The sequence below is a fragment of the Podarcis pityusensis genome, assembly GCF_964106645.2.
Source record: "Podarcis pityusensis genome assembly, chromosome: 13".
NCBI classification, from domain to species: Eukaryota; Metazoa; Chordata; class Lepidosauria; order Squamata; family Lacertidae; genus Podarcis; species Podarcis pityusensis.
The window spans coordinates 2,877,432-2,901,742 of NC_138038.1; the positions used below are offsets into that span (position 1 = coordinate 2,877,432).

The window sequence follows — 24,311 nt, forward strand, 5'->3', positions numbered from 1 at the left end:
CCAATAATACATATTCATAATCGGACATAGAAAAATGCAAAAAGAAAAAAGCAATAAATTGAAAAAGGAAAAAGAAAAGTTGACTTCCCCCCAGTCCCTTCCCTGGTTCCATTGTTTATCATCATACCGCATGTCCATTTTAATTTAAAAAATCATTAAAATTACTTATTGTCCATTCATATTTCCTTACAAATATTTCTAGAATCCTGCTAATGTATTAACCTGTGTACATTGCTTCTGCATATATACAATAAAGTCCTTCCAGTCTTCTTTAAACTCGTCGTCTCTTCCTCTTAGTTTCAATGTCAATTTTGTCATTTTAGCATATTACATTAATTTAACTTGCCAATCTTCTTTGGGACACCTTCTTCTTTCCAGTGCTGTGCTAGCAGTATTCGTGTAGCTGTAGTTGTATACTTAAATAAGTCTTTTTGTGGTCTTGGTATGTCCACTCCTGTTATACCTAATAGAAAAGCTTCTGGTTTCTTAACAAAAGTTATTTTAAACATCATCTTCATTTCATTATAAATCATTTCCTAATATTTCTTAACAATTTTGCAATCCCACCACATATGAAAAAAAATGTCTCCTGCTAATTTACATTTCCAACACTTTCTTTATTTTTGTACATTTTTTCTAATTTTACTGGAGTTAGATACCATCTATACATAATTTTCATAGTTTTCTTTAATCGCCACACTTGCAGTAAATTTTATCTCAGTCCTCCATAGTTTTTCCCAATCCTCCATCTTGTGCCCACATCTTGTGCCCATGTAATCATAACTGATTTAACCTCTTCATCTTTCATTTTCCATTCTAGCAACAGATTATACATTTTCGATAATAGTTTCCTATCATTTTCTATTATTTCTCTCTGAAATGTTGAGAACCTGACCCTCTTTGTCTAGCCCTGCCCAAGAGTCTTGATTTTTTTCTGGTTGGTGAGAATGACTGTGCCCCCTTAACTGGAGGAAAATAGGAGGAAGGGGAAGAAATCAGGATTGCTGTGAGTTGTCCACCCCACGTGTCAGTCCAACCACCCAACAGCAAATGGGCAACTGAGGCCACTGAATGTCATGGGAGTTATACAGACTTGCAAAGGGTAAGCAGATTTCCCACCCAGGGTGAGTTGCGGTAAGTCATGCTAATAAAAATCAGAAGCAAGTTCCTGAGTGATAAAGTTTTGCTATGCATTATTTTTGTCCAAACCTTGCAACATGTCTTTTCTCCCCAGGATTAAAGCAGCTCCAACTAGTGTAAGTCAAGTAGATCAACATAGCCTGTTTCCTGTCTAGCAGACAAGATGGAAATGGGCCTGTTCATTCATCTCCTATTTGTTTTCTATGAAGAGTGAATCAATAAGCTATCAGCGAACAGAATTGCATGCCAACATCCATGTAGTTTTCCCCTAGATCTAAGCTGTAAAAGTGACATGCTATTAACACTCCTCAAGTTCTTTCCAAGAAAACCTGGTTCTTTCCACCCCTTCATTACTTCCTGGGCTGCCAAGGGGTGGGGGGAGTGGAATATTGTATGTGGATTGAGCTCTCCCTTACACATTCAAAAGAAGGAGAATTATTTAACCCCTACCCACACTTACTGTATAGTTACTGTATAATACTTACTGTATAGTAAAATTTGCAGAAAGTAACTCACAGAATGTAAGCACAGGGTTTCCATGGAATGGAAAAGGAGACAGAAGCTGGAAAGAAAGTGCAGAGAAGGATTCCTCTCTCCTGGCTTCCGAACAATCTGCTGATCAATCACAGCCTCGGCTTCACTCACTGTCTAAAAATGCTGAAATGTGGGAGCAGCTACAGTAACTATCTCACAGAAATCATTCAGAAAATTAAGGTTTGTCTGTAACTTTCGCTTTGTCACTTTATTTATAGGACACCAACTTCTTTTATTTTTTAAACGAAAGCTCAAAGTCTTCCCTCATGCCTTCCCCACGAAATGACGTCAGCATCCCTCATACTATAGGGTTTCCATATGTCTAGTTTTTCCTGGACACATCTTCTTTTTCAGGGGTAAAGTGTCTGTCCAGGCAGATTTTTTAAATTTGCCAAAATGGCCACTTTTTTTGTTTGGTACCCTAGCTCCCACCTAAGGTATGCCTCTATTGGGCTCACCTCCCGTCATTCAACAGCGCCGCAGCACACATTGGGTTGAGATGCTCCCTTACCTACCTACGTCCTGCCCTCTGCCACCATTGGATCTGGTGTCTCCTGCCTGCCAACTTGATTCACTTTGGGACCAGCTTTTCTCCCTTATCCTCTCTCAAATGCACCCCCTAAGATACCTCTCTGCTAATGTCTATCTATTGAGTCTCTGCATTTAACCCTCTCCTCTTTTTTCTCTCTCGCATCTTTCTAGCAGATGTTTCTCCGTGTGTGTGTGTGTGTGTGTGTGTGGCCTTTTGTTTCAGTGCTTTCGGGCACATGCCTTTCCACACTGTGGTGGGCTGATTTATATTGGGTAGCTAGCAAAATATATTGTGACTCGGTGTAGTTTTATTCTCTACATTACACAGTAATTTGAGTACCCATATTTTGGCACATCTTTGTATGCCCAAATGATGTAGTTATGTAATCGTAGACTCTGAAGTCAGTGGCCTTTTAGGATGGCAATGTGTGTTACTTGAAAGTGTGGTGAGGCAGGCCTGCTGCATCTTCTGCTGATTGGGGACCAGGACTTCAGTCCCAACATCCTACCCTAAGGGCATCATTGTGGATGCCTGTTTTTTCTTTTGTGTGCTTGCTGGTTTTAATTTGATAAAAATATGCCTTTGCTTTGTGCATTTTACTGTAGTTTTGTGGTTTGGTAGTTCTACATTCATGCAAATATATCTCAAGGTTCGAGTTGCATAAAGCAGCAGCCTCTTGACATCCAAAACTGCTTGAGGTCCATATGTGGCAAGCTGCTTGAGTGTGGCCACTGGGCTTGGACATCGTGGCACAGCAGACTGTTTTCTTTAGAAGCTTGTGCTGTGGTAGAATCATTTGCATTGCTTGGCCACACAAAACAGCCTCAGCATGATTTTGATTTCTGTTTGCTCACCACATTGCAGCTTATTTGTTTGAATGAGGCTTACAAATTACTCTTATCGTTGTCTTCCTGGTAGCATATGCAATCTTGATTTGCCGCTGGCTAAGTATATTTAGACTCTTGAGAGTCCCATGGACTGCAAGAAGATCAAACCTCTCCATTCTGAAGGAAATCAGCCCTGAGCGCTCACTGGAAGGACAGATCCTGAAGCTGAGGCTCCAAGACTTTGGCCACCTCATGAGAAGAGAAGACTCCCTGGAAAAGACCCTGATGTTGGGAAAGATGGAGGGCACAAGGAGAAGGGGATGACAGAGGACGAAATGGTTGGACAGTGTTCTCGAAGCTACCAGTATGAGTTTGACTAAACTGCGGGAGGCAGTGGAAGACAGGAGTGCCTGGCGTGCTCTGGTCCAGGGGGTCACGAAGAGGCGGACACGACTAAACGACTCAGCAACAACAAGTATATTTGGCACCTCTCCTTTTTTGCATTAAAAAGTCTGGTTAGGACTGATGCCTTGTTCAAATGTAACAGTGATTTTAAAAGCCACAGACTATGTATTCACTATACCTTACAAGCACATTCTTTCTCTCAGAGAATTCTGGACATTGTAGTTTATGCCTCTCAGCAGTGCAATTCCCAACATTCCTTAACAAACTACAGTGCCCAGAATTATTTGAAAGTTTGAATGTGCTTTGAATGTGCTTTAAAGGTGTACATGGGCACAGTGTATGCAGTTCAGGAATGAGTAGTTGGTGGCCTTCCAGATATCAGCATGACCAAGGGTCAGGAATGGTGGTAGTTGTTGTTCAACAACATCAGGAGAGAGTCACAGGTTCCATATTCCTAGTGAAGACTCACCTTCACCCCTTTTCTAGAGAAGTATGAAAGTGAATGGATACGTAATTCCCATCTATTTTGAACACAGCACATGGGAGCTAACTGAGAAATCCAAGCTTCCAACCTGCCATATGAGAGGTGGTTTGAGTGGGGCATTGCCCTTCTGGCTTCTGCCAGTGAGGGGGGGGGGGACTCTACTGCTGGCAGGAAAGCCAAAGGGCTAGCAGGCAGAACCAGTGGAATCTCTGCCTGCGGAAACCCTCAAAACAGGTGATGGCAACTGACTGAGTCTCTTTGCTCCACCAGCCTCAAAGGCATTCCTGCCATGACCATGAGGTAGTCATTTACATTTGTACTGATACAGGAGTTTCATTGTCAGGATGCTGCTAGCGGCTCCTGGCTGGTTGCCCAGGAAAATATAAAGACAAGGCAAAGTTTCTTACAGTCCTTTTTTATTTCAGTCTTCACACAGAGAGGCTATAGAACCCAGCCTCTTGGATAAGGGCCTTGTCCCAAGTGAATCTCCACCCCCTTCTCTCCCACTTCCTCATTCGTCATCATCATCCTCTCCTCTACAGGTGTAGCTAAGTACCCTCTGTCTTTGAGCTCTTTGCTCTTTTACTTTAAGGCTCGCTGGGTTCTGGGAGCTGGAGGGTCTGGAATGCTTTCTAATGACAAGGCATCAGCCGGTTGCTTCTCCGGCTCTGCCTGCTCCTCCTCTCCCATGATTTCCCAACTTTTCCCCTTATCTGCCTCTGAGTTGTGGCTTCCCGTAAACCACTGCTGTAAATCTATACTGTCTTCCTCTTCCTCCTCTGCCCAGTCCCTGATATTCATATAGCCTACCAATGTATATCGCCTACACATGTTCTATTTTTTTGTAATTAGAGCACATTTACTTTTACAATTAGTTACTTATTCGATTAAAGCCAATTCAATTGTTTGTATTATTATTATTTTGTTGTCAAAAGTTAATAACACTGCTAGTAGCAATATATCACAGCTCCTATAGCCTACATATAGTATTTAGAATGAGAGACGTCATAGTGATCTGTAGTTAGAAGTAGATGTCGGCAAATGTGTCCTCTTTTTTGCTCTTCAGAATATGGCAGCCCTGCCATACTACCTCTTGGCAGCCCCACTTCCAATTCTTTCCTTTGAAGCTGGCTCAACTGCTGTCATGATGATGCCAGGTGATTGACAAGTGAGGTGCACCATCTGCCTAGCCTGTCATACTGGCTCACAAGGTGTGGGGAAGTTCAGGATCTGTCCCATCAGCAAGATCCTGTTCCCCACCCCTAGAATGGCCTTTGCCTAGAAGAGGCTTATTGGTATGAGAAATGGCCTGACCAGTGAATCAGGCACAGCATAAACCAATGCTTTGGAGCCCTCGTGACACACAGATTTGCAATTAGTGTTTAAAAAATCAACTTACGTTGTCCTTCCTGAAGGTGTGTTTACATAATATGGCAAACAATGCATCTTCCAAGGAGTTGGTCATTGCTTACTTGTTATGCAAACACCACATCAATAAGGGCTACATTGGGATGCATTTGGGTAAAGAATGAGCCAACTGGCCTGAAAATGAACCGAGAAGTGTCCTCCAGTATCTAAACCCCCTGAGTGGAAAGTTTGAAGTTTGATGGGTCTGTTTGAGGAGGCTCAAGCAACCTGATCAACCCCTTCCTCCACCCTTCTCTCAAGTCCTTCTTCCCCGCCCCTGGTGCAAAGACTTGCCTTGGGGTCCAGTGATGGGTGAGTGCACCAGTAGTGTGGCTGCTCCTTGGATGGAAGAGGCACATCCAGCCGTCCTTCACACTTAGCCTGAAATGAGAAGGAGACACCTCTAGCATCTCAACACTCCCCTCGTTCTTGGTCTCTGGTACTTCCTTTCAGGGACAGGCCTTGCAGTGCAGCCCTCATGACACTTGCACGAGATTACCCCCCCCCCCATCCCCAGTAGCACTGCTTCTGTTTTCACTTTTGAAAGCAGCATCAGGGGAGGCATCAGCATTGGGGAAGAGAAGGACCGTCTATATGTATATACATCTTTGTCTTCCAGCTGAGAGAGATGCCTCAGAGCTTCGGAAGAAAAACCAGAAGGCTTCCATCACTGCCCTGTGGCACCTGTTGCTGGAGGTGATGGATTCACTTTGCCTAATTTATTTATTCTATTTTATGCCTGTCGGCTGCACTGGCTTCCAGTCCATTTATAGGCCCTATTTCAAATAAGCAGCAAATGGCTGCTTTTAGCCATAACTAAAAGACCACCTACCTGAAAGGCCACCTTCTCCCATATGTACCCACCAGAACATGAAGTTCTTTTCTGAAAGTGCTGCTCCAAGTGGGGCAACCACACAAGTCGTTGCTTCTGCTGGCAGTGACACCCTGGCTATGGGGCAGCCTTTCCAGGAAGAAGGGCCTGGAAGCATCTCTGTGAAGGTTTTTGATGTCAAGTGAAAAGCTTTCTGTTCACCTAGACATTTTAAATAACTTGTGTAGCTTGGGCATCTCAGTTTTTACTTTTGGGGTTGAGAATGGTTTGGTTTTATTGTAATACTTGTGCTATATATGCTTTCTATGGGGCTTTTTGTACTTGGAGTGTTTTTATATGTACTTATTTTAAGCTGGCCAAGAGACTTTCTGTCATCAGCCAGTGTACAAATGTCATAAATAAATAAAATAACCAAGATGGCCCAACACCCGATATATTTGCAGTAAATCCGTTAAAATGGGATTTCAGCGGATAGGCAGCAAAGCCTGACAGATTTGCACCACTCATATCACATATGACACCCCTGCAGCTATATTGGAACAAACCATTTTTTGTATCATTGCAGCTATGCACATCTATAGGACTGAGTGCTAATCTAATACACTGCATTTTAAAGCATAATACAGTTCATCGACCAGGCTTACTGAACATCTGCTGTGGAGCTGGGAATATATACTGAAAATTCATTTCTTGCAAGGCAGTAGAGTAGAGTTAAAGCATCATCCATATTTAGGTTTCAGTCATTAGCCTAAGCACCAGCAAGCAGTGTGGTGTCTTGCTAGGCATGTAAAAAATAGTTCAGACAGAATACAGAAATGTTCTCTTAAAATCCAAAGACAGGACACAATCCTGCCAAGGTTTTTGAAGCACTTCTATATTCGGTGGATGTCAGTGGGAGGCATTTAACCACGTTTACAGTCCCCATTTAAGTCAGTGTCCTGGTTCACATGTCACACTTAGGGTCATAGATCATAAAACAGAAGTGTAGAGTTGGAAGGGACACCAAGGCTCATTTAGTCCAACCCCAGTGTAGGAATGATCGCTGGGTTCTGGAGCACACTCCCGCCCACGGGAAGCCTCAGCTGTCTGCACACATGACCTTGGGGTGCGGAGCACACTCCCCCTCAAAGTTAAATCCACAGCTGTCTGAACATCTTCCCCTCTGTCTAACCTCTTGTGGTCTTAGTATTCTGCCATGCTCTGTCTGTGACCTTTGTCTCCTTTGTCATACATTGTGCAAGGGGAAAATGACGTGGTGGAAACAGGTGCCAAAATAACTTTGTACCACCCCACGATCTTGGGAATGGAAGATGTGTAAAGATCACAGCCCAAAATGTATCTGCCTGGATTTGTATATTGTGGCAATAAAAGGAGCCTCTACAGAGCTAGCTGGCAGCTTGCTTGTGCCCAGCTCACCCACATTACCAACTCCTGCCTCATGTCCTTCACTTCACCCCTGCAATGCAGGAATCTCAGCTAAGCATCTATGAAAGATGGTCACCCAACCTCTGCTTGAAAACCTCCCAGGATGGAGAGCCCACAACGTCCTGAAGAAAACAGTTCCAATGCTGAACAGCTCTTTCTGACAGTAAGTTCTTCTTGATGTTTAGTCAGAATCTCCTTTCTTGTAACTTGAAGCCATGGGTTTGAGTCCTACCCTCCAGAGCAAGAGAAAACAAGCTTGCTCCATCTTCCATGTGGCAGCCGTTCAGATATTTGAAGATGGCTCTCATATCTCCTCTCATTCTTTTCTTTTCCAAACTAAGCATGCCCAGTCTTTCAACCATTCTTCATAAGGCTTGGTTTCCAGACCCTTATGATCTTCTTGGTTGCCCTCCTCTGCACACGTTCCAGCTTGTCAACATCTTTCTTAAATTGTGGTGCCCAGAATTGGGCACAGTATTCCAGGTGTGGTCTGACCAAGGCAGAATAGAGTCATACTATTACTTCCTTTGTTCAGGGTACTATGCTTCTGTTGATGCAGGCTCATGTTAAGCTTGTAATCTACTAAGACCTCTAGATCCTTTCCACTTAACTACAGTTTAAAAGTGAATGTGTAGCATGCCGGTGCATGGGGTGAAACTCTTAGCTGCTTCACTGCTCCTGCTCCTGCTTGTGCTGCTGAGAGCGAAACCATTGTTTAGCTTAGCATCACATCCAATCTCAGGCTGTCTCCAAAACCACAGGTGCCAACTTGAATAAAATATGGGGGGCAGGTAAGCCCTCCCCCGCATAATCAATCAAGAGACACAGCACATGCACCATTTGAATGGCAATGCCCATCAACTTTGTGGTGGCCCAGCCCCCTCAAATATTTTATTGCGGGGGCTGAAGGAACCTTGGCCCCCAGGAGTTGGTACCTATGCCCCAGCACCATGACGGGACCTGTTCATATAGGGAGAGGGTGGCTCCTATGCTCCAAACATACCATGAGCTGTAACCAAAGTATGTTCTTGTGGTTTGTTTGGGAGACACAAACCCTGAGTCCAGGTTCAGACACAGCAGTGAACCAAACCATGGCTCAAATTAAGGGGGAAAGTAGGAACTATTTCAATTTGAAATTAAGTTGTTGAGAAATCACTACTTCATAGTTCCGTGCATGCCACAGAAAGAAAAGAAATGTGATGGGCATGTTTTTCTACTGTTCCGGGGTGAGAAGGATGTCCAAGCTCTATAGTTCAAATGATTGCAACTAAATACAGCTCTATTTACCAGGTCAGTCTCAGTGTAACTGTCTCTAATTTATTCCTGATTTTCTTTGAGGATAGATTTTGTGGATGCTTTTTGAAAATAATTGTTTAGACATCTTTATACTGCATTCACCATTGTTTAGGTCTTAAGTCTAAGTGGGAAGATGAGGTGAGGGTGGAGAGACATCCTGACTCTAAGTGCATATATGTGAATACAAAGACACCCTGTAGTAATTATTTTGCAACACGAATACAGAACATTGTGCCCCTGCTGAGTCTCTATTTGAAACACACTGGGACTAATAAACCACTTTTTTCTGTGCAGCTTGGAGGCTTCCTTCTTTCTTATTTTTGTGAAAGGGAAGCTATAGCCACCAGACACTGGTCCATTTGTGAGATTTATACTTTGGTTCTTGCTGCAAGATGCTATTTTTTTTTTGGTCTCTGACTTTGATTAGCTTCCCACCCTCAAACACATGTTCCGAATAATTGTCCCCTGATCGGAGAAATTGTAATCCATCTACAGCAGAGAAACCCATGATTCAGCACCATGGAAAGCTCCAAATGAACAATGTGCTCCAACAAAGGATGGAAGTGAAGTCTTAAGAGTCCCTCTTTCCAGTTTAGTCCAACCAACCTCCATCCTTTGGCCTGAAAGGACCAACCCACTGGCCTGAAGGTGAGTGCTTCACCTCCTTTCTGTGGCCTGCCTTCTGGTGATCCCCCTGTGCCATGGTGAAGTATAGGAGGTTCTTGATTCCTCAGGTGACTAGGGCTAGGAGGAAGGCATCTGCAAGGGACCTGGCTACGTTGCACAGGCGCCCCTGACCACTAACCTCGAGAACCCATTCCAGTTCATCAGCAGGCAGTACACCATTCCTGACATGGTCAGCTCATCCTTCTCTGATTTTGAGCTTGAGGCCAGGGTTGTGTCAGGATCTCAGGCAGACACAAGCAAGCTCCGATAGGAATTAATGAGCCTCTGGCAGGATTGTGGTACGTTTATTTACAATTAACACAGAGAGAGCAGCACTGAGCCATCTGCCCTTGGTTACGGGTTGCTCACTCTGAGTCTCTGCCCCTTCCACAGCAGGAAGCACACCAATGTCCCATCCTCCCTCCCTTGCACTTCTGTTGCATTTTAACCCTTTCAGCCCTCCTGGAGCAGGGGGAGGGTGGATGGACTACTCCACTCTCAGATGAAGAGTCTTCTAAATGCTGCCTCCCTTCTGGTTGCATAGCAGCCCCCTCAAGGCCATCTGTTTCTCTCCCTGCCCCCCGCCCCCCCCCCGACTGCTGCAAGCCTTCTGAGTCTACTTCTCTATCTGCCGCTGGAAACTTTGGAGGTGACTGTAATTCCTCATCTCCCGAGTCTGTCTCTTCCCATGTCTCTGACAGGTTGTGACATCCCATGGGGCTGGCAGTTTTACCCATTGAAATGACAAAACATGGCTAAGGTCTATTAATTTCAGTAGGACTACTCTGAATGAAGCTTAGTTGAGTTTCCTCTTGTACACCCAGGTGATGTACAAATCTGCACATATATGCCAAGAAGCCTAAACCATAAGCAGATGTCCTAAGGTTGAGGAGGGGAAATGTGGAGAATTGTTGAAGTAGGAGCTGTATCTGTGGAAGCAACATGACAGTTACAACATTAGCGTCATCTTGAAGCCCCTCTGCTTCTCTGCCTGACACCAGGTCTCATCGAGCCCCATCTTCCACAGCCACTGCCCACCATGAACCTCCTTTGTTATGTCTTATTTTGAAATCATTAAGATAGTATTTTAGTTTTCTGTTAGTTATGTGGCTTTGAATATATACTTTATATTTGATTTTCTTCTGCAATGCTTTATTTTGGGTTGTTTTATTTGATGTTTTCATGTTTTCATGCAAACCGTTTGGAGGTTCTTTTCTTAAAAATATAAAGTGGTATAGAAATGAAATGGAATAATGATTTTGCCCATCCTGAATTTCACATCTAGAATTGCCACCAAACAATTGCATCATGGTGTGCAGCCAGAGAAAAAAATAGTTACATGGCTCATCCATGCTTAGACGCAGTGTGAGTACCATGGAGCGGGGGGGGGGGGGAGCAAGAGGGGAAAGGCACCATTTTTATGCTCTGCTTCTGAACTTCCCAGGGGAACATGCTGTTGAAAGATGAATGCTAGGTTCAGTGGAGCTTAGTCTGATATAGCAAAAAGCACTTCTTATGTTCTGCTAATGGTCCTTTGTCATCTTTCTCTTTTAAGTGGCTTATTCAACATTTTATAACTACAAAGATGCAGACTGAGTGTATTTTAAAACATGAACACCATGAAAGAAAGAGGAGGGGGGAAATAACACCAAACAACTGAGAGAAGGGAAAGAGAGGGGAGAAGAAATTGTGTGGATAAGGATTTTGGGGGATCATATTCCACAGAAAAGAAGGAAGGAATCCAAGAGTTTTTCCAAGTGAAGTCCAGATTTGTAACAAATACACATATCATGTGCTTTTGGTTTGCTAAAGTTGCCATCCATTTATCCATGTCACGTACAAAAACCAGAAGAGCAAGTAATTTCTTCTACTGTACATAAAAGGTCCTCAGACCACCAAACCAGATCATCCATTGGGCAACTGTTGGTGAATGTATAGCTTTCTCGTTTAGCACTGATCTTCTAATCCAAAATCCTTCCTCTGACTCTGAAATCTACTCAGGTGGAACAGAGCCTCACTCCCCTACCCAGACAATGCAGATTCCAGGTGGAGAGTTTGTATGTCTGCACATAAAAAACAATGTGGCAGACAAAAGGCTAAGCACAGAACCATTCTAATAGCCTAGCTTTGAATGGGCAGGGTGGGTAGGTGTGTATCTATCTACAGATACATTCAAACAAATACGCATTCCCACACCTTCAGTCTGAAATGCAACCACCCAGCAAAAGCTGCACCACATGATTCTTCTGATTGTGGGCTTTATTTGTTATCTTCCTTTCCCCCCTCCCCATCACTTTTTGTGAATTTAAAATATTGGATACTGGGACCTATAATGAGCAACAGGGGATTAATTCCCTGATGGCTCACACACTCTAGGAAATTCATAGTTGGTGGTGGGACATTCTAGAGGCTAAGGATGAAGATCTGCCTGCTTCCTGGCAGGACCTCAAGGGACACCATCAGGACTACGCCTGCAATGGAGCTGCAACAACAACTAGGCTTTTGCCTGCCTGCAAACAACATTGTGCTTCAGGTAGCTTTTTAGGTAGGTTGGCTACAGTTTGGTTTGGGTGTTGTTTGGGTTTGGGGTTTTTTTAAAAAATAATATGTGTTCACAATCTCATTTTTTATTTAATTTAGCCTCTTTTATGCCAGAAAAAAACACGTTTTCTTAAACTGTGAACCCCCTGGAGACGGCTCTATTAACATTTAGAAAAACAGCTTGTAAGCCTCTCTTGAGCCTATGGGATGGAGTGGGATATAATCACATTAATTCCCAGGTATTTCTGTAGATTTATGTTACTGTAATAGAAACGTAAAAGTAAGCATGCAGTAACAGAAACAAGCTTTTTAACATGCCTGCTTCCCACTCACATAAATAGCCCATGAAGTGGTCAAAACTGCTCAGACTGCAGATGGGTTAAATAATTTATCGTGTACAATAACTCCTTGCATATATACAAGACTAGGATGTCAGTGTGCATTCGGGTGGCTTAATAATTTTGACTATGTTTTCAGGCCTTAAGAAAACAATGTGAATGATTCTTATTTCTTTGGTATGGTCCCCTAAATGGGTAATTCCCCTACAGTGGTGGAGCCTCCGACCATTCCAGGTCTGAAGAATCGCTGCTCAGCAGGGTCTTGCCTCTAGGATACGTGGCCTGTAGAGGAATCTGTGAACCACCCACAAGGTGGTACATGAATGCCAGAAATAAAATAGAAAAACTAAGATAGTGGTTTGATTTTGCCTAATAAGCAACCATGGGGCAAAACCAGTCAAGGATTTGGCCTCATCCTGTTCTTCTGGCTGCTCTTCTGGCACATAGCCTTATAGCTTTTCTGCCTCCTGCCCTTCTTCATCCACAGCTGTGCAGGTGCTGAAGAAATCTATCAGTGGCTCCTACATCCAGGCTGCAGCTGTTGCTTGTTTTGCTTTCTCAATCATGAACTGTATCATCACCAGCTTCACATCCTGACAAGCTCTTCATCCATTATTGAGGATTTTCTTCCAGTTATTGGCTCTTGCTGTTGCTGTAAGCCTCCTGGACAGGCAAAACATATTCCTTCTCTGCTACTGTAGGTTTTTTAAAAGGATGCTGGAAATGGTAGCTCTGTGAGGCGGAAGCTGCAGTTTCCAGGATTCTTTAGGGAAAGTCATCCGCTTTAAATGCACATGGATAATGCTTTGAATGTATCAAGCGGATCTATTTGCCTTTCTGAATTGTTTATTTTTAGAGCAGGGCACCCAAAACCTACACAGCCTGATCTGCTTTGGGTTGCCATCCAACTCTGCAGATAATGGGCCTTTTCTGCAATGGCTCCCCGTTTGTGGAATGCACTCTCCAGGGAGGTTCAGCTTGCACAGTTTATGCGCCAGACAAAAACGTTCCTCTTTAACCAGGCCTTTGGCTGATTGACATTCAGTGCCCTTTTAATATGTGGGGGGGGGGGATCAGGTCATTATTGCTTTTATTATGTATTTTGTGCTTTTATATTGTGATTTTATGTTATAACTGCCCTGAGACCTGTGGCTGTCGGACAGCATACAAATAAATACAATACAAAACTCTGTTCTACTAAAGTCAAATACTTTTTCATCAAAGGAAATGGCAACATACTACCTCATATCTGCTCTCCTTGGTAAGAAATCAGAGCAAGATTAGGCAGGTATACAATTACTGTTGCCCTTCTCTCAGTCATAAAAGCCACTGAGGTTTGGAACGAGGACATCTTGAGACGCTCCTTTCCCTGTAAGAGTCTGCCTGCGTATTAATAACTCCGACAGAAGCGCTCTTGCGTGTCCCAGCAACCCCTGAATCTCAACGGAGGAGAAGGCCTTTCCAATAGCTGTGTCCAGTTGAATGGCCTTGTAAGGACCTTCTTCTGTTGGCAGCTGGGTTGTATGAATCCCAACTACCTTCTGCTTGGAACACTCTGAGGTCTTCTAATGTTGGATGCAGCTATTTTCCTACTTTTAAATTTTTTTGGGGGGGTGCCTTTTGATGACTGCTTTAACATCTGGAACTTTTTAATTCTTACAGGTTTTCTTTTTTGTTCTTATTTGATTGTTTTACTTGATTCTTGTCAGCTGCCTTGAAATCATTTCAAAGAAAAGCGGGGTGAAAATGGTTTTTTGTTAATCAATACATCAATATTAAGATTTACAAAAAGGAGAGAAAAAGCTGCTGTTTGGGGAATTAAGACTCTGGCTACTGTGTTGCACTGTGCCAGCTGTGACAATGGCTCAGGACTGCAATACCTCCAGGGCTGCCTCTCCCCACATGCACCAACCTGACCCTGTGGTGGTCGGCGGAGGCCCTTCTGTGTGTGCCTGGAGGGGGGGCCACATGAGAACGGGCCTTTTTTGTGGTGGCTCCCTGCTGGTGGAATGCTCTCCCCAGGGAGGCTCACTTGCTGCCTTCACTATATATCTTTAGGGTTGCAATATGTCCAGTTTTTCCTGGACACGTACTCTCTTTTATGGTCAAAATCAGTCCATTTTTCTGGGGGAATGCAGGGGTACGCATACCCCTAAACATTTTGTGAATCTATATTTGGCCTCTTTGAGGGGCAGTACTTCAATATGAGTAGGGAAATGTGAGTACCCCTAAACGTTTTTTAAGAAAAAAAGCACTGGGCAAAATGTCTATCCAGGTGGATTTTGTGCTCCTCTCCTGCCCCGCCTTGGTGCTCCTTCCTTCCTTCCTCCCACCCCAGCTCCGGCTCCGGCTCAGCCAGGGGAACTCGGCACCAGGCTGGATCTTTCCCCGGCTTCGCGCGCAGCTCCAGCCCCGCGGGCTCCTTCCGCGGCGCCTCCGGCAGCTCAGGCGCGGCGACGCGGCGGGTCCGGGTGGCGGATGCTGCTCCCCTGTCCCGGTGGGTCTGACGGGGCTGGCGTCCTGCTTCGGCGTGCCCAGGCTGCGGCGCCCCCTTGCCCGCCCCCTCCTGCTCCTGCCCGCCCGCCCGGCCTCGCCAAGGGCGCAGGAAGGAGGCGCTGCCGGGGCTCCCGGAGGGAGGGAGGAAGGGGCTGCCGCCCCCCGGTCTGCCTGCCTGTGCCTGCGGGGCGGGGTCTCCCTTGCTGCCCGAAGGAGAAGAGGGAAGAGCCTTTGGAAACGCCTGTCTGGGGCTTTTGGGCGAGCGGGGGGTATTGGATCCGAATAATCAGCTATAGACACCTGTTTTCCAGCCCTCTTGCCCAGCTCCTTCCTTCTGGGGGACAGCGGGGCCTTAAGAGACCTGTCCTGGCTTTCTCTCTCGGGCAGCCTCTCTTTTTGCTCTTCAGAATATGGCCAGGCAAAAGCATTCCTCTCCAGCCAGGCCTTGGGGCCTTAATTCTCTCTGGCCTTCAGAAGGGGGTGGGATGGTTTTAATGCATTTCTCTCCAGGCCACTCTGCTCCCCCCCCCTTGGTTTTAAAGTACTGTATCTATGTGGGGTTTTGGTTGGTTGGTTGTAAGTCACTTTGGGGTGCCTTGGGGCAGATAGTGACTAACATTTAAAAAAAAATAACGAAGAATGATCCTTCTAACCTAGATAGGGATACGTTTCAGAGTGCTCTGAAGAGCAGTTCACCTGTTGCGTAGCCAAGCCATAAGTGGCTCAACTGCTCAGAAAGCAGCATGCAAAACTGCCTTTTCAGCCTTGCTTCTTGATGATGGAGTGAACAAACCAAATGTATTGCAGCAAGGCAATTGTCTTTATTATTTACACGTTGATAAAGCCGAGAGAAGCTGGGCTTTGCCATTCTCAGCTGTGCTGCCCGGCCTGTTTGGCCTCCTGAGACTTCCCATCTGCTGTGTAGGCAGCTTCCCTGGTAACCGGGCTCCAGCTGCCTCCCTGAAATTGACTGAGATTTGAAATGGCTCCGCTGGGTGCAACTTGCCAGAACTTAGAAAATAAGCCTCTTTTTAGAAAGCAGAGCATCTAGCTTTTGTAGTTGTATAAATGGGCTCAAAAACTGACACATTTTTTTAAAAATTGAAGACCTAAAAGGGCTTGTGGCTCATACATTTTCTCCAAAGGGACAAATAGCAAGTCCAGGAGATGATTCAACCTTTCCATGGCCCCGATCCAAATTACCCCACCCCACAGCTGCTTTTAGAAGAAACTTGCTCCATGCACCATGTTGCTTGGCCCATATACTCTTGTTGTCACTTGTTCTCACCCATTTAGTACCAGTGTGAACATAAAAGTTGGCTGTTCTTCCCAAGCTGCATCTGCCCTGAGGATGTCTTGAGCATATACCTTCCTTAAATATTATTATTGCATGAGATCTGCTGGATCTGACCCATCCCAGCATGCACAATGCAGGCGCCCCATAGAGACGAGAATACATTGTATGAAGATCCACAAAGGGGGGGAGGGAAGTCAAGGGGGATTTTACGTTTATTTATTTTTAAATTCTGTTTGTATATTGTAAAATTGAAAATGCAAAAATAATTTCTTTAAAGAAGACTGATCCTCGTATGCACACTGCCTGGTTCTGCTTACAAAGCAAGTCTTTGTTATACAGAGAACAGGCAGGTCCATAGAGATAGGGAAAAGTAAAGAGTGATACTTGCACACATTCTTCTGATTCTGTTTGCAAAAACCCAGACATTTGGGAGGTTTTTTAAAAACAATTCCACCCGGATAGTGATTTCGCCCTTGGAATCCTAGACATGTCTGGGGAAAACTGGACAGATGGTAACCCTAATAGAGGTACAGAGAAGGTCGGTTTATATTAGAATTCACAAAGATGTAATTTGTCAAGCATCCTTTCCCCTGCCACCCCCCGCTCTGCATTAGTGTTCTCATGGAGTCATGGATCCCTAGTTGCCCTGTAACACTAAGTTGTACCTTTAGAGTGCTCTATATGCTCATTAATCCTTACTTCCTGCTTTCAGCATCATGCACTACCATTTTATGTTAATATCAGCATGCAGTCCGCTTTGCCATTCCATTCTTTCCCCATCTCCGTTAGTCAATGAAATGTTAGTAAATGAAGCCTGCATTCTGCAAGCATAAATAATATTTTCTTGGGCACTCTGAAAGTGCCTTGTGCCTAAAAATCCCACACTAAAAAGACACAAATCCCCCACCAGGTGATGTACCCAGCTTGTTCTGTTCTAAAATGTTAGCCTATTCCAAATGCCCCACATTTAGATCATTAGATGCAATAGTTCCACATCCAAGCTTCAACATGAACAATAAAACTGAGGTTATACTCATTTACTATTTATAAAAAGCCAAAACCATCACCTATCAGCTGCCTGGGAGGGAAGGAAATATGGTGGGCCTCATCCTGCTTCTCTTCCCATCAGAAACCCTGCTTGGAAACCCCAGTTTCTTCTTCTCCTGGGCTAGGTGAGTTTGCAGAGTAGCTAACCTCTGAGTGCTCTTTCTATGCTGTACCAGTTTTCTCTTCTGGAAAAGGAAGAACAAGTGCTTCCTTGGTTTACAAGGAAAGCTTTGAAAACAAGCAATTAAATCCACAATCCACGACTGTTTCCTACACTACTTTGATAAAGAAAGGTGATTATATATGTAGATGTTGTACAGCTCCAGTTTCATTACCAAATTTTTAACATATTTTGAGTCAATGGGAATTGGGATGGAAAACGTTTTTAAATGTTACTAATGCCCTTCTTTTTTACATTTTGGATTAACAGAAGCTCTGTGCACTTTTTTCATTACTCAATCTCATTTCCTGCGAGATCTGACTGACATATTACAGCAGGATTTAAACATAATCCACAGACAAAGCTCTTTGTCTTTACTGACACAAGAATGTATTTAGGAAACAATTCAGCAAGAATATGACTCCCATAAATTCAGCACAGTTTCTTAAGGTCAAGATTAAGCTTTCAACAAGAATGGCACAGGTAGTAAGGAATTCTTTACCATGAGCTGTAGTGTTAGAAAACATATTAGACTTCTCTAATGCTTTGGGACCTATGTAAAATTATAACTGTGATAGAAACAATGAAATTTTGTGCTCCTGCAGCAGCCTCATTGAAATCAAGGTGTCACTGGCAGCTGAGGTTCAGGGCAAGCTGCAGAGCTGGTGGGAGACTGGGCTCCTCTATCTGATGGCAGATGGCAGTAGAGGCAGCAGCAGTAACACAGTCTCTGCTAGATGGTTGTGAGCCACCCACACTCAAAATTACCCACAATGCCCATGACAGAGCATCACTCTAGTGCACTGGCATTGTGGGTAATTATAATTGTTGTTTAGTTGTTGAGTCGTGTCCGACTCTTTGTGACCCCATGGACCAGAGCACACCATGCACTCCTGTCTTCCACCGCCTCCCGCAGCTTGGTCAAACTTGCCAGTGCACTGGCATTGTGGGTAATTATAATAGTGGGCCGCTATTTGATCCGGATGTCTAGCACAAAGATCCCAAGAACAGCAGCAGTGGCACGTCCACTTTTCTCCCTGGCAGCTGCCCAGAGATGCCAGGTTCTGATGCTGACTCTGCTTGCTGTGCCTTATCTGAACAGCAGCAGGGTCTGCTGGCACAGAGTGATGTCTTCACTTGTATCTCCCCATCTGATGCTATTTCTGATTCTCTGTTCACTCTACTAGAAGCGAAATGGCACCAAGGCAAGATGAGGTTGTGCATGCAACAAAGGACTAAAGTGGCACTTTTTAGTTTTTACTCTTGTAACTTTCACAGCAGCTTGACATAGGTGGAGCTCTTACTATCACTTATGCAGGTGGAATTATTATTGTCACACTCCCCGCTCCATCTCTGAGTTCCAGGCGAACCGAACCCATGGGCAGTGGAGACTTTGGTGTTTTGTGATATATGGTTTATTTACACATACAGTGGTACCTTGGGTTACATACGCTTCAGGTTACAGACTCCGCTAACCCAGAAATTGTACCTTGGGTTAAGAACTTTGCTTCAGCATGAGAACAGAAATCGGGCTCTGGTGGCGCGGCAGCAGCAGGAGGCCCAATTAGCTAAAGTGGTGCTTCAGGTTAAGAACGGAACTACAGAACGAATTAAGTTCTTAACCCGAGGTACTACTGTACAGGGGTGTCTTGCCCATAGAGGCAAGTGGCGCAGGGCGCCAGGGCGCCATTCCGGAGGGCGCCATGGAAGAGGCAGAGGCTGGATGCGGCGCCTCCTGGCATGAGCTCGCTGCCCTTGCCCGCCTCTGCTGAAGCAGCACCGCAGCCGGAGTCTCTGCCTGCTGTGGCCACCGCAGCACAGGCGCCAGGGAAGAGGCAGAGGCTGGGCATGGCACCTCCCGGCATCAGCTCGCTGCTCTCACCCGCCTCACTGAAGCAGCGCCGCGCCCGGAGCCTCCGCCTCTTCCCCACTGGAGGAGCTGCCCTCTAGCTGCTGCCCGCCTCCTTCAGCCCCGCAAAGCTGCTGGCAGCGCTGTAAAAAGGAAATTGGGGGGGCCCCCGCCAGAGGGATCTTTGCATCACGACACCGGATATACTTAAGATGGCCCTGCCACTGTATATACATCCTAAACCTCCGCTGCCTTGTGGCTACACACATTCATAAGAAAAGCTGCAGGAGTAAACCCTAAGGAGAAAACTATACCCACTGCCTTGTGGGACATCTTTGGGAGAAGAAAAGGCTCAGGAGTCAAGTGACACAAATCTGGAGTGGAGTCGTTAAGACGGCTGAGTAGCATCTTGTAGGCCTCCTTCCAGCAACTCCTGCAGCCCAGCCAGTGCCAAATGTATTGCTCTGTTTCCCTTTGGACCACATCAGCAAGGCCACATCAGCAAGGTCTTGTGGTTTGGGCAGCCCAGGCTTGCACCCTGGGGAGATCTATTCAGTGCTGCTAACACAGCAAAAACAACGCAGGAGGCAGTAGTTTCAATACAACCCGAGCCTAAGATGGAGGAGCTCACAGCCTTAAGACCGCAAAAGGTCTAGCTTTTTCCATAGTTACAGCCTTGGATTCTAGCAGATAATCAAGCAAATCTCTCAGCTTCTGCCTGCTGCTAGCCCCGCTCTCACACAAGTGCCCTCGCTTTTGTCTTCGAACTGCCAGCCAGGTAAGGGGCAAAGGCCTCTGGCACAGAGCCATTCTCTGACAAAGAAACTGGCCTGACTAGTTCAACAATGGAATCCTCCATTAGATTTCAACCCTTGCTGGATCCAGGACCCTGGAAGTAAAAGGGACTCAGGTATCATGCCAGCTAACACTCCCCCACCCCACCCCACTCACAACGTAGTTATCTCTTGGAGAATGTTCCCCTGGTAAAAATTTGTGTGTGCCATTCACCAGGGCAGAGAAATGGGCCCAGTGAAGAGGTGGCAGCCCTGCACACTTTGCAAACAGGTTCTTCCCTGGAAAGGGCCATTGCTAAGTGGAAGAGCATCTGGTTTACACACAGAAGGTCCCGGGTTCAATCCCCAATGGCACCTCCAGGTCAGACTGGGGGTGACCCCTGCCTGAAACCCTGCCAGTCAGTGTGGACAATGCTGAGCTAGATGGCGCAAGGGTCAAGCCCCAGTATAAGGAAGCTTCCTATGTTCCCTCCATCTCATTTCCCTCCACAGGAAATTAGATGCTGGGTGGGGAAATTTCCACTACTGCTGCTGCTGCTAATTTTATTCAGGTCTTACTCCTGTAACTCTAAGATCAGCCTGACTTGCAGGAAATTAGCAACATAGCAATGTGGTGAAAAAGAGAATCCTCAGCCAATTTTCTGATTGTTATTAAAGGCAAAGGAGCAGGACCAGCAGAAAAGACGACAACCCCACCAATTCTTTTGAAGATCAGGATTTGCTGGTCCTTCATCTATTTCCCTGGGCCACCACCTCCCAGTACTGCAATTGCTCCTGCTCAGCTTCTTCACATGCATCAGACTGAACCACAGCTCTTCTCTTTTCTCCATATCAACTTGCTCAGGCTTTATATAATAAGGCAGTCTGAGGCTGGGACCTTCCCTCTTATGAGACATGGTCTCTGTTGAGACAAAACCTAGTTTCACAGCAGTGGATTTCTTCAGCTACTGTGCAGTATTGTATGCTTACATTCAGTCAGATGTCTGGTGTCACTCTAGGTTTTCCCCAGTGCTATCCCCATTCTAGCCTCTTCCTTTCTATGAACAGTTGGGTACTTCTTCTTTTCCTGACGCAGTAGCTTCTTGTTCCCATAGTTGCACTTACAGTGGTACCTCAGTTTAAGAACAGTCCAGTTTAAGAACAATTCAGTTTACAAACTCTGCAAAACCGGAAATAGTGTCCTGGTTTGAGAACTTTACCTCAGTCTAAGAATGGAATCCGAATGGTGGATGGGCACCGACAGTGGGAGGCTTCATTAGGGAAAGTGCACCTTGGTTTAAGAATGGTTTTGGTTTAAGAACGGACCTCCGGAACGGATTAAGTTCATAAACCGAGGTTCCACTGTAGTGTTATTTTCTCCACATCCATCTCTCAGCAGAAAGAGCCATTCCCTGACTGGAGTTATGCTTGCAGGTGGCTACTGCAGAACGGAAGGTAATGAGATGAACAATGAATTTGGGGGCTGATCATTAATTCTGTTTAAAAGTTAATGCTCACAACAAAATCATGAGGGCCTAAATAATAAATCCAAAGCAAGCTTTAGACATCTCCCTTATTTGAGAAACGGCTGCTTAGCCTTAGCTTTTATTTACAGGCCTTAACTATAGGAAAGTCATTTTCAGCCACTGTATCTAAGAAACACTAGGCTGAAAGCCAAGGTCATCTTGTTACTGTACTAGTTATTTAAACACAAAAGGATTAAATTGCACAAGAAATGTCTAGCACCCAATGTTTCTTGTTTGCCTGTGGACATGCAGTAAGGTTGCCAGGTTCAGTCAACGTTTACAAAATGGGTAGCCAGCACAGTGCACTCCAGATGTTCTTGGAGTACAACCCCACAATCCCTGACCATTGGCTAAACTGGCTGAGGCTGATGGGAGCTTGGAGTCCAACTCTTGGCAGCCACTGCCCCCAAATAATGCTCTCAAGGGGATCACAGCCCCATGTACATATAGTGCTCCTGGCTTGATTCTGAGATGAATGAGAAAGAAATCCAGAGTGGAAAGGAAGCTGACACTCTTCCATTTAGAAAACTCTTAAGTACTTGAGCAAGAGCAGGAGACATCAGGACTTACTCTCTCTCCTGCTTGTGGAACCTTTCTTCAGAGTTTCTTCCCCTCATCCTGTTTGTACTGGACCTCTTGCTCATTTTTTGTTTGTTTTTGCCCCCTTTGAACAAATTGCTTCTGACTGGCATACTCTTTTGGATTTGACTCCTGGACAGCCCTAGCATCTTCCTTAGTCTTGACCATATGAATGCATCTGAACCAGTCTCATATAGATTCAGACCACGAGTCCCCTGGGCCCACCTCCAATTCTGCACCTTGCCAAAAATTCTTTAGCGGCCTTAAAGGAAGAGGCTTCTAACTGGAGTTTGAACCTGGGCCCTCAGCCCACACTCAGCCACTGGGCATTGCTCTTCATCAGTTGCATCATGGAGAGCAGCGTCAACGAACTGGACAACTACCCAATGAGGGCAGGCTGCAGCATTTGCGGATTTTTGGTTAGGAAAAAATGTGATAAAGAGGTGACATGATAGACGTTTATGAGATGATGCATGGCATGGAGACAGTGGAGAGAGACAAGTTTTTCTCCCTCTGTCACAACACTAGAACTTGTGGCTACTCAATGAAGCTGAATGTTGGAAGATTCAGGATTAATAAAAGAAAGTCCTTCATCAAGCAGCACATAGTTTAAATTATGGCCTTCGCTCTCACAGGAGGCAGTGATGGCTACCAGCTGGAATGGCAGCGTGGTTGGAATGTTGGACCAAGATCTGGGAGACCAAGGTTTAAATCCTCACTTGGTCCTGAAGCTCATTGGGTGACTCTGGGCCAGTCACTGCCTCTCAGCCTAAACTACCTCACACGGTTGTTGTGGCGATTGCATTGTTACAGGAATTTATGTAAAGGTGGTGGTGGGGGGTTGGACCTCCAGCAGACATCATATACACACACCCCGACTACCAAACTCAACACAATCACTCCTGCAAATGTCCCCACAAAACACTTCATCACAGTTTTTTCCTATCTCTGTTCAAAGGGCCTCTGATGCACATTACCACATGCAACAATTCACTGATATGTACAGTGGTACCTCAGGTTAAGTACTTAATTGGTTCCGGAAGTGCGTTCTGAACCTGAAGCGTTCTGAACCTGAAGTGCACTTTCCCACTGAAAGTAATGGAAAAGTGGATTGATCCGTTCCAGACGATGAAAAACACCCCCTAAAACAGCAATTTAACATGAATTTTACTGTCTAACAAGACCATTGATCCATAAACTGAAGGCAATAATCAATGTACTGTACAATAAAATAAATAAGACAGTATTATAGATGAAAAAATTAACTTTAATTTTTTTCTTACCTGTACTGATGATTGCTTGGAAGGGGGGGGGGGCTTTTAGCCATTTCTGCAGTCGCACAGTCAACCAGTAGCTGAACCCCAAACCCCACACAATCCCCAAAACAATGGCAGAAAGCAGAGTCCCCCAGAAGTCCCCCAAACGAAGGAGCAAAGCAGAGACAAAGGCACAGGGCAGACTCACATAAACAAATCCCCAAATCCCTCGCAGAATCCCAAAATTTTACACTCCCCCCCACAGGGTAGGTGGGCTTACCTGGCTAGGTGCCGCCCATCTTGCTACAGCTGGGGGGTGGGGCAAGGGTTGGTCAAGGGCTTTTCGGCCCAGGCTCACCTTTGTTTCTTAACAGCTTCACTGCTCTTTGTCTTCTCTAGGTAAGTGTTCCTTACCTAACTTTGGGGCTGGGATGCAACCTGCTGGGCATCCTGCGGATGTCAGGGCTTGGCTTCAGGCAGCGGCGAGGCCTCTGAGAGCTCAGACAACTTACTTCCAGGTTAAAATCGTTCGTAACCCGAAAAAACGTAACTTGGAATGTTTGTAACCCGAGGTACCACTGTACTGGCTCACTGGGAAAACTTTAGAAAGTCATATAAAATCGCTCCAGTATGGATTTCCACCAACTTTGTTCTATTCAGGAAAGGAATGGCTACAGGGGGTGGGGGGAGTGTCTGGGATGTGGGCAGCCATAATCCATGAAAGCTGGATCACGTACACAGCAGCCTCTTGCACAAGAGATAATCACTGGCATCCTGGCAAATGGGTGCCAGACAGGCAGTCATCCCGTGGACAATGGCAAACCATCCAGGAATGGATTGGGTCCTCAGTCAGGACAAAGGAGTATGATTATCTGACTGGGAAAACCAGGGAAATGTAAAT

The 24,311-nt window shown here is 45.3% G+C and overlaps 1 long non-coding RNA gene across 1 annotated transcript; it reads right to left on the minus strand.

The window, feature by feature from the left end:
- LOC308460673 lies at positions 1-24,311 on the minus strand. The gene is made up of 3 exons (XR_013978710.1): positions 23,691-24,311; positions 5,624-5,710; positions 1-1,797 (listed from the first exon to the last, which is right to left on the minus strand). It is a non-coding gene; the product is annotated as an uncharacterized lncRNA (long non-coding RNA).